The sequence below is a fragment of the Protopterus annectens genome, chromosome 11.part0 (genome assembly GCF_019279795.1).
Source record: "Protopterus annectens isolate FY-2018-M chromosome 11.part0, PAN1.0, whole genome shotgun sequence".
In the NCBI taxonomy this organism is placed as follows: Eukaryota; Metazoa; Chordata; order Ceratodontiformes; family Protopteridae; genus Protopterus; species Protopterus annectens.
This window is the reverse complement of record NC_056745.1, coordinates 45,420,364-45,432,592: the sequence shown is the minus strand read 5'-3', so window position 1 is coordinate 45,432,592 and position 12,229 is coordinate 45,420,364. Positions and strand designations below refer to the sequence as shown.

Here is a 12,229-nt window from a genome sequence, read left to right as displayed (position 1 = left end):
CAACGAAGGTACGCCCATTCACACGTCTCCACACGGAAGATGCTCTAGCTGAGAATCAAACAGGACAACGTCTTACTGTGAGGCAACAACGCTACCGCAGCACCACCACTGCAGTTCGTTAATTCATTTAACTGTGCACTTGTAATTTTACTTACTCTACATATAGCCATAGCTTTTAATAAGGTCAGGTCTGCCTCTCTTACTAGTCTGACACTTGTTTGATCATTTCTCATGCACAAACTATTCTGCCTCTTACAAAAGAATCCTGCAAGTCATTCATTTCAGTATTTGACTCATTTCTTCACATAAGCATACATTGTCTTTATAGGACCTAGTACCCATGCAAAAGGTGAATATATGTACTTTTTAGACTGACAGTAATTTGTGAATGTCTATCAAATGACTGCTACTTTGTTATTCTTCTCTTTGAGAAAAGTCTAGGAATTAAATGCCTTCAAGTCGTCTTCCTAGTGGTATGCAGAAATGTGACACACTGCACCTCCTCAGGCTCCTTCAGGCTCAGTCCTAATGAGGAATAAATCAAATGTATGCCTCCATTGCATCTGATTTTCTACATTGCCTTGCAGCAAGAGAATATTGGTCTTTATAACTCAACCATTTTATAACTGCAGATTATAATTCTGTATTACTGAAGATGCACTTGTGAGAACATATGTACTACTTCATTTCTACAAATGTATTTCTTCACATCATAAGCAACAGAGACACTTTAGATGGGCTACCAGCCTTCATGAGTGCTGCAGTACTCCTAGAAAGCAAACAATATGACATACAACTTCCTGTAGCTATGCAGTAGCATAGATGAGGGTACATATCATCGCTACTACATTTTATTTTATTTATATTATTTTACTTTTGTTTACTAGGTTTGTCAGACCTCTTTTCAGCTGAGACCAGGGGAGAAAAGCTCCAACATATTAAAAACATTTTTAAACAGACTAAACACAATATACATGAATAGACATTAAGTAATATATACTAAAGATCACACATCAATTTGCTAACTAGATTGCATTCATGCAAAATAAAGGCAACTGTTACAGTATAAAAGATACTTATGCATTAGTAGATGTTAAACACTGAGCACTTGAAGAGGTGTATTAGTGGGAGTGTCAGTAGATAATAGATCATGTAATTGGTGCTTATAAATTGTTAATACTGTAGTTAAGAGGTGGGGTATAAAGCAGGTTCATAGATAATTTTATAAATATATATATATATATATATATATATATATATATATATATATATAATATATATATATCAGACTATCATACGGTTATATTACATGTATGGGGGGGGGTGAGCAGCGTCATAAAACTGTATATGGCTGGGAGATGCTATTAAAATTATTCAAGTATCAGTGAAGACTAGCTGTGGGGCATAGGATTCTGAATCAAGAAAAATGGTTTGATGATATGGCAAGCTGAATATAACAATGACATTTATGCTGGAGATATACAGAATCCATTCATTTGATAAGTGAAGTTTTAGTTGTGTTTTAAATGAGTTTGCATTCTGAATGGATTTCAGTGGTACTGGGATGTGGTTCCATAGTTTAGTTACACCATTTGAATGTAGAGAGTCATCTGCAGTATTACATAATTTAGTTATAGTGATTAGTGATTTTTCTCTAGAGTATAAACTTCTATTGAAGAAGTAGTGTTGTGTTAAGTTGTTAAGGGTTGGGCAATTGTCTGGCTTATACTGAAGTCTGTGTATTGTAGTTAACTAAGAAAGAGCTAGGTAATGCAATTATAACAGTTTAATTCTTTAATGACTAGGCAGCTGTGTGTTCATTATTACAGTATAGATTTTTTTATTTTATTGTAACATTACATGTTTGGATAAATGTTAGACTTGAAGATTAGTGAAGACTGGAGCAGCATAGAATAAAAATAAAAAGATCCGTGACTCGATAAAACCATAGCTTTATTGTAAATATTGAATCACTGAATCAGTGATATTTACAATAAAGCTGTGGTTTTATTGAGTCACGGATCTTTTTATTCTTACTAGTGTTCGTTTAACTTGGCAGCATAGAGTAAAGATGGCAGTAAGAAGACCGAGGCTGTACGTCTTTTAGTTATGCCAGTGAGGTTGGTTTTTACTTGGTATAATTTACCCAGTTTTTGATGAGTTTGTCAACAACATGTGATACATGTTGGTCGAATTTGAACTGGTCATCTATGATGACACCTAGTAATTTTGTGTGGTTTAGTTGCTTTATCACGATGTTGTTGCCAGAGCTGCTAGTGAATACTCTTGTTTTGGAAAAGATGCATTTTGGGGTAAACAGCAGTAATTCAGTTTTTTTAGGCTTTAATAGTAGTTGTGAATTATTTAGCTATGTTCAGTTGATAAGAAGGATTGTTGTGTAATGTATTGGAGTTCAGGGAGAGATTTGGCAAAGCAGATTAAGATTGAGTCATCTCTGTATTGAACAAGGGTAGTATTTTTGTAGCAATGTCATATCTCTCAATCTCTTAGCATAAAAAAGTTGAACAAAGCCTAAAATACTGGGGGCAACAAAGGCCCCAACATAGGGACACATTTTAATAGCTGCTTTTATAAACTTAGAAAGTCACTAGAATAACAGGACTTGTATTAGCATCCATTTTCTGAAGGATTTAAAGTCTGAAAATGAAATATAAGTCATTATTTATTGACTTCAGTCCTAAGTGAGTTGCCAGGATATCACACATTTTATGAGGAACAGACCACAAACATGAGGCAAAAATCTGGACAGTTGAGAGGTATGGCAGTAGAGGTCATTGATGAATATGTTGAAAAGTATGGGACCTAGTATAGATCCTTGTTACAGGCAAGAAGGTAGAGATATTTGCCCATTTCACTGAGCTCTGAGTAGTAGCTATGGAAACATTGCAGCGAAGAGTTGGTGAACCATATGAATGAGAGCATATGCAAGCATTTCTGGTGGGAAACTAAGCTGCTGGCATTTCTGTGGGTGCTGACAGTATTAACAAAATTCAGCAAAGCAGTAGTTATGCTGTGATGAGAATGGAAGCCATGCAGGGTTGAAGACAGAAGCTGGTTTTCCATTAGATACTTGAGAAGTTGCTTATGAATACATTTTTCTAATATTTTGACAGGAATGATAAGAAGGCAGTTGGTGTATAGTTTGAAAGATTTGTATTAATTTCACCCTTGTAGAATGGAATAATGAATGTTTTTTCCATAGCAAGAGGACTTTATTTTCAGATATGGATTGATTTATCAGAACTGAAATTGAGAATGCAACAGCTTGAAATGCTAGTTTAAGATATTTACCAGGTACATTGTTAGGGGCAGTTGTAGCAGGATTTAATTTTTTGAGGTAATTTTTGATGGTATCTGTGGGAACTGGTTGAAAGGAGAAATGTTGAAAGATGTTATTTGATTGAGTAGGGACCTCCAGAGCTTGATGAGTCACATGGTTGGTTAATGACTGACTAATAAAGTCAGTATAAGGTGGATACTGATATTGAATTGGTTGGCTATGGTATCATTTTGTTTCTGTGTATTTAGTGTTGGCTGTGTACCTTGTTCAGGATTTAACCATTTACTGATTGAGGCTCAGGACAGTTTGGATTATTAATGTGTATGTTTTGATAGGCTGAGTAACAGGCTTTCTTATCTTTGTTGGCAAGTTGTTTTGTTATGCTAGTAAAGTGGGACTTATTTGTTTATTTATTTTTTTGTCCAGACCTCCCATGCTTTGTCTCTGTTCCATATGTTGTTTAGTTGCTAAAGATAGCCATAGGGGTAGGGTTGGCCTCGACTGTTTTTATGATGAGGGGGACTAGGATGTTTATAACTCCTATGAAGATTTTATTGAACTCAGAGGCAGCACCATCTATGTGGTGAGTCTTTAGTGACTCCCAATTAAGGAGATGTAGGGTATTATTAAAAGTGTCTTCATGAAAAGTAGTATGTTTTCTTACCAGACTGTAATAATGTGTTTTAAGGCTGTTGCCCTGGTACCTTATGGTGTGCATTGTTAAATGATTACTTAGTCTGTCTGACAGAGTTCCATGGGATGGTATTTTATTTGGAGAGGATGTTAGGATCCATTCAAGGGTTGATTGGCTGTGGCTTTGTTGTATCTAGTTGGTGTGGTTATAAACTGGGTGAACCTGTACAGATTTATATTACTGGCTGGATTCAGATTTGTTTCTGTAGATAATAGTGACACTGAAAACTTTTTTGTCAGCTCTTTCTAATCTGTTAATGTTATAACCTGGAAAAGCAATTTCTTCAGTTTTTTTGTTTCCTGGCCTAGCCAAGTTTCTGTTGCAACTAAGATGTCTGGAGACTGTACTGCTCTCCCTGCATCCCTTCACACAGTTTGTTATAAATACTTCACATGTTTTTTATGGTATATATTAAGGCCAAGGAGCATGAGTGAAGTGGTAGTGATAATGGAGGTGATGGGGATATGCTGTCTGGTGCCTCAGTATGCTGAGTTGGGCCCGAGTTGGGGTTGATGTTTAACACTCAATGTGTGAGTAAATGGCTATTGTTTTGTTTAATTAGGTGTGTAGTGCTGTTCTGAAAAGAGTGTTGATATTTCTTAACTGATTTGGAAGGATATTTTTGTGGATGGCATACTGGTTTTCAAATGTTCTTTGGTCTTTTTTTAACTGTATTTTGGTTCTGTGTTGTACTTTGGCATTGTTTGCTTCAGACCGTAGAACATAATGTGAGGACAGGGCTGTTTGTTTTTCTGTGACTGGCGCACAGCGATTTAGATACAGTATTTTATGAACTAGTGTACATAGATGCTGCTCTTAATTAGTGGAGAGTTGTTTATCATTTTAGGGCGGTGATGATATTTCCTTTTGTTTACAGGGTTGATGAATCCACTGATATGTTTTGCAGTGGTCTGAATATGTTTAATCTGTTTGTGGTGGTATAATAGAATCTATATCACATTATCGAATCATAATTAAGAGAATGCTTCTTTGTCAAATACCTATTCAGCAAGCATACTATCCATTGAACTAAGTTTTCAGAGAAAAGTTTCGTAGGACAAACTGATGGTTGGTGACCATCTGGAATTTGCCCTTTTCCCAACTGCAGTGCGATCTTGGAGTTGGTATACTTAGTTGGGGGACAGCCCCCCATTAGTGTAGGTGTTACGTTTTATGGTTTTGTTTACTGTTGCTAGGGTTGACTACCATCAGTTTGCCCTATGAAACTTTTCACTGAAAAGTTAGTTTGATGAATATTATGTTCACTGAATAGGTGTTTGCAGAAGAGGTGTTCACATAATTGTGATTCGATGATGTGATATAGACCCAGTATAATATTTTTTTCTGCTTTGTGTAGCAAAAACGGTAATAAGTCTAGTAAACACAAAACTCAGAATGTGTCTCAGTGTTGCCACTGTTATAATTCTAGTGGTACAAATGCTGAAGCACAGAGGAAGGTACAGCTTTAATCCTACATAATTACAATAGAACACTTGTTCCAGGTGGTCCCCTGAAGCTCCTCAATGGTGGGCGTCTGCTGCTTACGTCTTTGAGTATTCTGAAAATATGGTATTACTTTTGTTGCAGTTTATAGGGGAATTTATTATCTGTCATTTTTGCACTAATAGGAAGCACTTCTGAGGATGTTCTTGTATTTTATAATTTTAGTCTCCACTTCGAAGAATGGGCAACATCATCTAGAGAGAGTAGCTTTCAGTTGCGGCAGGTAAAAAAAGAGATCATTTACAATCATGGAAGGGAATACAAGGTCAAAGCTAGATCTTTGAGTAACTCCTATTGAGAGAATGCATTAGCTTGATACAGCATTTTTAATTTTTATCCTGTCTGCTAGGTAGTCCGTACAACATCTGCCAATTGAGCAATACCTAATTTAAGTAAATAATTTAGTAATATTGTGTGGTTGATATTGTCAGTTTTTTTTTTATTTTTTGATCCCATGTCTCCATTATGGATTTGGTTGCTTTGTCGCTTGGTAGAAAATTTGCAGCTGTCATAGATAGTTCGGATCAGGGGGAGTGGTGCCCTACTTTCTTTTACCCCTAAAGTGCCTCCTGTTATCAGGGGACATGGACTGGCACTGATTTTTAATATCATTTCTTGCTTCTGTAAGGAATGTTCACCGAATATAGTCCAACCCAGTCCATTTTTGCCTGTGAACCTTACATATGGTCTGGTCTCCATCAGAGACATTACTGGTGGGGATGACACCAGAGACATTCTCCCCAGGAGAGGGTGAGTATGCATAGCATATTTTTCCTAATTCCAAGACAGTCCCGTAGTGCCTAAACTTGTAGTTGCTCTTAGTTCCCTGATTGTCCAAGTGGGTGTCCAGCTGCCAAGCCAGCAGGCTACTTTCATTTAAATATTTCTTTGAATTGTAAAAATGGTTCCATTTAGGTGTCATTTTTTCCAGAATTATGTTTATGGCTCTCCAAAGGAAAGTCGATATGCTATAACCCATTCAGAATGCATGTTCGTTGTTGCATATAAGGCCATATTTGCTAATAATGCCCAAGAGTTATGAGAAAATTAGTTTTACAAGGATTTTGGTGAGGGCAGGCTGAAGGTAGATGGGCTGTAGTCTGCTGGGGTTTAAGAAATGCTGTTTCCCTGGTGAATCTTTTGGCAATTGGTTTTGGGTGGGTAATGCTTAGGACTGTGTTACTTAGAAGGAGTAACGGTTGTTTATCATATAATATGATGCCTAATGTAAGCCCTTACTTTTCTTTTCAACGGTTTTTGTTTTTTGCTGGGGTAGTATTTTATGAGGGCTGGATGCCTCTGGCTAAAGGATGTGTCAATAAGCTTATGGTAGAAGTAAATAAATTAGTAGGCCACTGTTGGGTACTGCGGGCAGCTACCATTTTGTTTAAGATGTTTAGAAAGAGTTATACAGATAATGTTAATGTAAGGCACTGCCCTACCCCAGCACTTGAGCAGTGTTACTTGCTGTGACATGAGAACACTGTTCTTGTTAACCATGTTCGATAGCAACTTAATGTAAAGATAGCTCATGAAGTGGTTAAGCAAGCAAAGTATGCTCGAGGCTCTGAATTCTGGGTTTACACTTTTATCCGCTGACTTTGAATCTGAGCTAGAAATGCTACTGCAGTGGGTGAGACCTAATTATTACAAAGATTAGAGGACAGCAGCTGATGTGCTTGTGTTCAAGGCAGCCTGTACAGATGGGAGGTGATTGCTTCAGTTATGGAAGGTTGCTATTCCTTCTACAGCTCTTGGCATGCATACCATGCTGTTCTCCAGGAGTTTTATCCATGGCCAGCTAGGAATGAGTCATTGCATCTGGGCTTTAATTATGCAAGTCACTGGTGTCTGATAAGAGAGCACATTCTTTTCAACAAACTAGGATGTAATGTGGATAATGCAATTTCTTTTTCATTCAGAGTGCCAGAATATCATCAGGATGTACACTGGTTAAGTGGTTTGTTTGGCCAACAATAATATATTTATTGATTTATTGATTGGTTTTGTTGATCAGGAATGTCCAACTCATTGGGAAAACCCTTTTCAGTGGAGGCCTGACAAGTAAAGTTCCACAAAATGCAAACAGAAAGTAACATACGTAGTGGAGTTAATCATTTGAGCATACAATAATGAGAAAAAATGATTGTTTGGGAACACAACAGTGAGATAACAAAACATTGACAAAATATATACACATAGCATATAAACGTATTATAACCATGAGACAGACAACACATATAAACTACTTCATTAGCTCATATCGTGTTTATTCAACACAGAATATCGCAAACGCTTTAGAATGCACTGAACAAGGGAATCTCGTTTTCTGTAATCCTGAAACTATAGTTCTTACAGGCATCATATTTTTATGTAATAAGATAGGCAGGGCTAATGCTGGCATGCAGGCAAGTCATTTAAAATTTTCACATGCCTACATACAATAAACTTGATACGGAGTATGTGTCACAGCAGAAGTGAAAGCTGCATTTTAACAGTGTTTTTGTAGGAGGCAATCTCTGTTGTATGTCTCAACCATTCATTGCTATAATACACTAACTCTGAGGTTGCACACTTTGTGAATGGGAATATCTTTTTTTTCATATATGAGGTATGCTCTTTTACAGATTGCGCCACCACAGAATGAGATTAATACTACGGTGGTATGGAGGGGCTTGCACCACTGCAAAAAGTCAGGTGCAGCCTTCCCTTAAACAATAGCACTATCTGCTGTGTAGGGAGTTTGTGTGGGAAAGAATATGAATTTACACAGTTATTTCTATCTTTCATATTAAATGTATTTTGGCTTCATCTGCCTGCTGCATTATATATGGAATGAATACAAGAAGAGGGGCTTTAATTTATGATAGTGCCTGGTTTGCTCTAGCAGTGTTGACTTTCATGTGCCCTGTGCATTGAAAGTTATGCAGTGGGAGGTGAGCCCAACACATCCAAACTAGAAGCAGAGGAAAGAACTCTCCATAGTCTAAATGCCAAGGGATAACAGAGTGATGGGCACAGATGTCTGATTCCAAGCCAAGACACAGAGTAAAAGACAATGGTCAGAGGCAAGGATGGAGACAGAATGAAAAAGATCTCTATGTCTGGCAATGTAGACTTGTAAGTAATTTAGTGCAGAGGATTAAAGCTATGAGCTAGTAATAGATTTTGTCCTATGTTCTAGGGTTTGACTCCCTCGGTCTGCATTTGCCCACTATTTGATCCTAAGTAGACATTTACTCAGACAACGCTACTGAATCCCCCATAAAAAGAGGGTTTAGCCTAGTTCGAGTGCCCAGTTAAAAAATGAATGCAATAAATGAACAAACTTTAACCAATATACCTTATGTATTATGAGCACTTTTGACCACCTCTGTGCTTGCTGACCATCTAACTCTTACCACTATAACTGACAGTTTTGTCCCATTACTTACCCAGGGTAACAGTTAGTCATAGGGCAAGCTGTCATCCAAGCAGCCATTAGGAGATTTGTTTTTTTTTTGTTTATTGATCTAACCTCTCCTCTAGCAACTGATGTGCATGCTTGCAGAAGGAAGTACCTGCTACACTTTCTCCAGTGCAGTCATGCAGGCTGTTGATGAAAGATGTAGCATGGCAAAGCTAAGTGTACATTCCTGACCTCCTGTGCTGCATGTTATACACCAGGAGTTGCCAGCAATACAGTAGGCTAGATATACCCTCCCCCAATGCATGAGCTAGTATTGGTCACTCTCTCTTGCCTTTTATCAGTGGCTCCTTCAGTGCCCGTGTGTCTGGTCAGTCATGAATTTTCTGGACTGTCCTCTGGGTTTTGTCCATGCGTACCTCAGAACCATCTGAAGTACACTTTATGTAATTATGCTTGTGCATTGAATAAGCAATACAATAACTCCTCATGAGAATCTCAGTGAAATTAATTTTTCAGGGCTATAATTTGCCTTGCTTTTAGTTCTACCCTTCCTGTGTAGTAGGAAGGAGCCTCAGTGCTTTTAGAATGGTAAAGTTAAGTTGTTCAGTGACCCTATTGTCCTGCTAGCAATCTGATTTATGTTAAAAGCCTTGCTCTTGTGCTGTGGTTATTGCAAGTGTGGAAAGAGATCTCAGTGCTTTTGGGGAATGAAATTCAGTTGGTCAGTCTTCCCATACCCTGATTCGTGGTTGGCCTTAAGGATAGGTGAACTAGGAAGTCAGCTAGATCACCTTTATATTTATCATTGAGGTGTACCTCTCACCTTCTTATTGCAAGAATGTGGGACAAAGGCCCAAAAATAGGGACAGATTTTTAAAAAAATCACTAGAATAACAGGTTTTACGTTAACATGCAATTTCTGAAAAAAAATAAAGTGTGAAACACGAATGTCTGTCATTATTTTAGTGACTGTGATTTGCCAGAAAACCACAAATTTTCCAAGGAACAGACCAAAAATATAAAGGAAAAATCTGGACATTCAGTGAAACTCTGGACATTTGAAAATGATGTTTGCCGAAAGGCACCTGACCAGGTTTGTGAACTGTCTCTTTGCTATCCATGTGCATGCTTCTCTGACACCTGACAAGCTAGTCATAAGTTACCTGTCAGCTGACGGGAAGACATGCATCAGCCTGGTTAACATTAATGCCAAAGGGCTAGAGGTTGGAATGCAGAGAATGGACAATAGAAGGACAGACGCAATGTGGCAGTCCCACTGTCATCACTGAGTAGAGTTTCACAAATCACACTCTTAAAGAGGAGTCCAAGTTGTACTTTAGTTTTCAATCATAGATGTTATTATTTTAGCGTAATAAAGAGAGTGAGTCAGAATGCTTTATCTGCCTGGGACAGTTTCTTCTCTTTATACCTTCAAACAATTTACAGGATCTGTAATATGTGCATGCTTTTTTAAACAAGAACACATTTTAATCACTGTATATTTGCCAAAAGGTATGAGGAGTATATGTCCTGTGGAAAACACATTCAATTAATTAATATTTAGCCTCTTAATATTTAAAAGGTACAATACCCATGTATCGGATTTGCCATACACATCTCTTATATATACTAAGTCTGAAATTCTACATGCTTGAGGAAAAAAAGCAAGCCACTGCCCAAGGGATCTTCTCTTTCAGTTTTTGATAATACAGCATGATCCTAATCACTAGCCTTATACCTCCAGCCACATAAAACAGAGACAGATGATTGCTAAGCCCTAGTACAACACCTGGTTAAAAAGGTAATTTAAGAGTGAGATCCTTTTGTGTTTGCACTGGTGATTTTCATTAAAGTGGATCATGATAAATCACAAGTGTTCACATATGTTTATAGATTCACAGGTAAGTGCTAGGCAATAAGTCTACAGACCATTACAAGCCTAGCCAATAAACCATATGTGATATAGGGAAATATCGCCAACCCAGCTATTTGGAATTTTGTAAATATATGGCCAACAGAGTATCACCAAATAAATATGCAAGTACTCTCAGAACTTAAATATGTCTCACAAGTATCAGCCACAATGAACGGTTTAAGTATATTTAATAATAAATAAAATAAGAAAATACCCAGTGTATAATTACAGTTACAGCAAAGTTCAAAATCAGAGGAAATATTTAACAACATTGCATGACAGTCTCCAATAAATAAAGAAAAATATCTAAGCTAAGCTTTGCTGTATTCCTGACTGAATCTAAGAGAATTATACTGTCCCCTGGACTTACTTACAGAGCAACAAGGCAGATGTGTTGAGTGGGTCTTCTTGTCAGGTCAAAGACAAATACAGAATACTGTCTGAGAGTTCTTAAATTAATATCTCAAATATTACTGCTAGGAGAGCTTGCAGAATGACATCATTTCTCATCTGACTCTATCCCAGTTGAAAAACAACCATTGATGCAGCTGGTAGCATTTAGCATCTATCTGTAAAAATACATAAACAAGGGCTTTTGTTAGATCTAAGGCAGATCCTGGAAGTCATAAAACAATAAACACTTCCAAGACAATACAAAAATACTTCTAGTTCTAGACATTGTGTCTGTTACTACACTGAAACTGAAATATAACACCCTTTTATTACATGGACATAAAGTAATTTAATTTCATCTATTTTTATGAAGTTACCCTCTTGTGTTTCAGTTTCCATTGTTAAAATATACACATTTAAACAGTTACAGTAGCGTATATACATTTCTGTTCTTTTCCCATAGGGTACACTGTGGATACATCTTTAAGATCAGTACTTTACAAACCCTTTTCAACACTCATCTCTGTACAAACCTAGTTTGATATACACATAACATACAGGTCTAATAAGGTTGTAACACAAGCATCTTACATGAAGCTAGTTGACATTCTCAAATGACACAACCATTTACAAAATTCCAGACAGCTATGCTGGCAGTATCTTTCTTTGTCACAATTCTATATAAATCATGTTAATATTCACAAATGATATATAATTATTTACAAAATTCCAGATAGCTGGAATGGCAGTATCTCCTTTTGTGACAGAAAGCACCACTCTTAAAGCCATGTCTTGATTCTAAGCATTATGGATTTTTGAATAACCTCAGTCAAATATACATTCTTAGTGATTTATGAGTGTTCTTGTTTAAAAACATGCAACATAAAAGTAGATGTTCCAGTGACTGACATTAGAACAATAAACCTGACACTGAGTTTCCTAAAACAGTAGTAACAGAACGTTATATTTTCATCATAACAGCAAGAGGGCAGCACAGTGGTGCAGTGGAAAGTG

General features: G+C 37.0%; 1 long non-coding RNA gene across 1 annotated transcript in view; it reads left to right on the top strand.

Moving 5' to 3' along the window:
• Positions 1–12,229, top strand: part of LOC122815157 — a 413,630-nt gene that overhangs the window by 278,306 nt on the left and 123,095 nt on the right. The gene's annotated exons all lie outside the window — the stretch shown is intronic.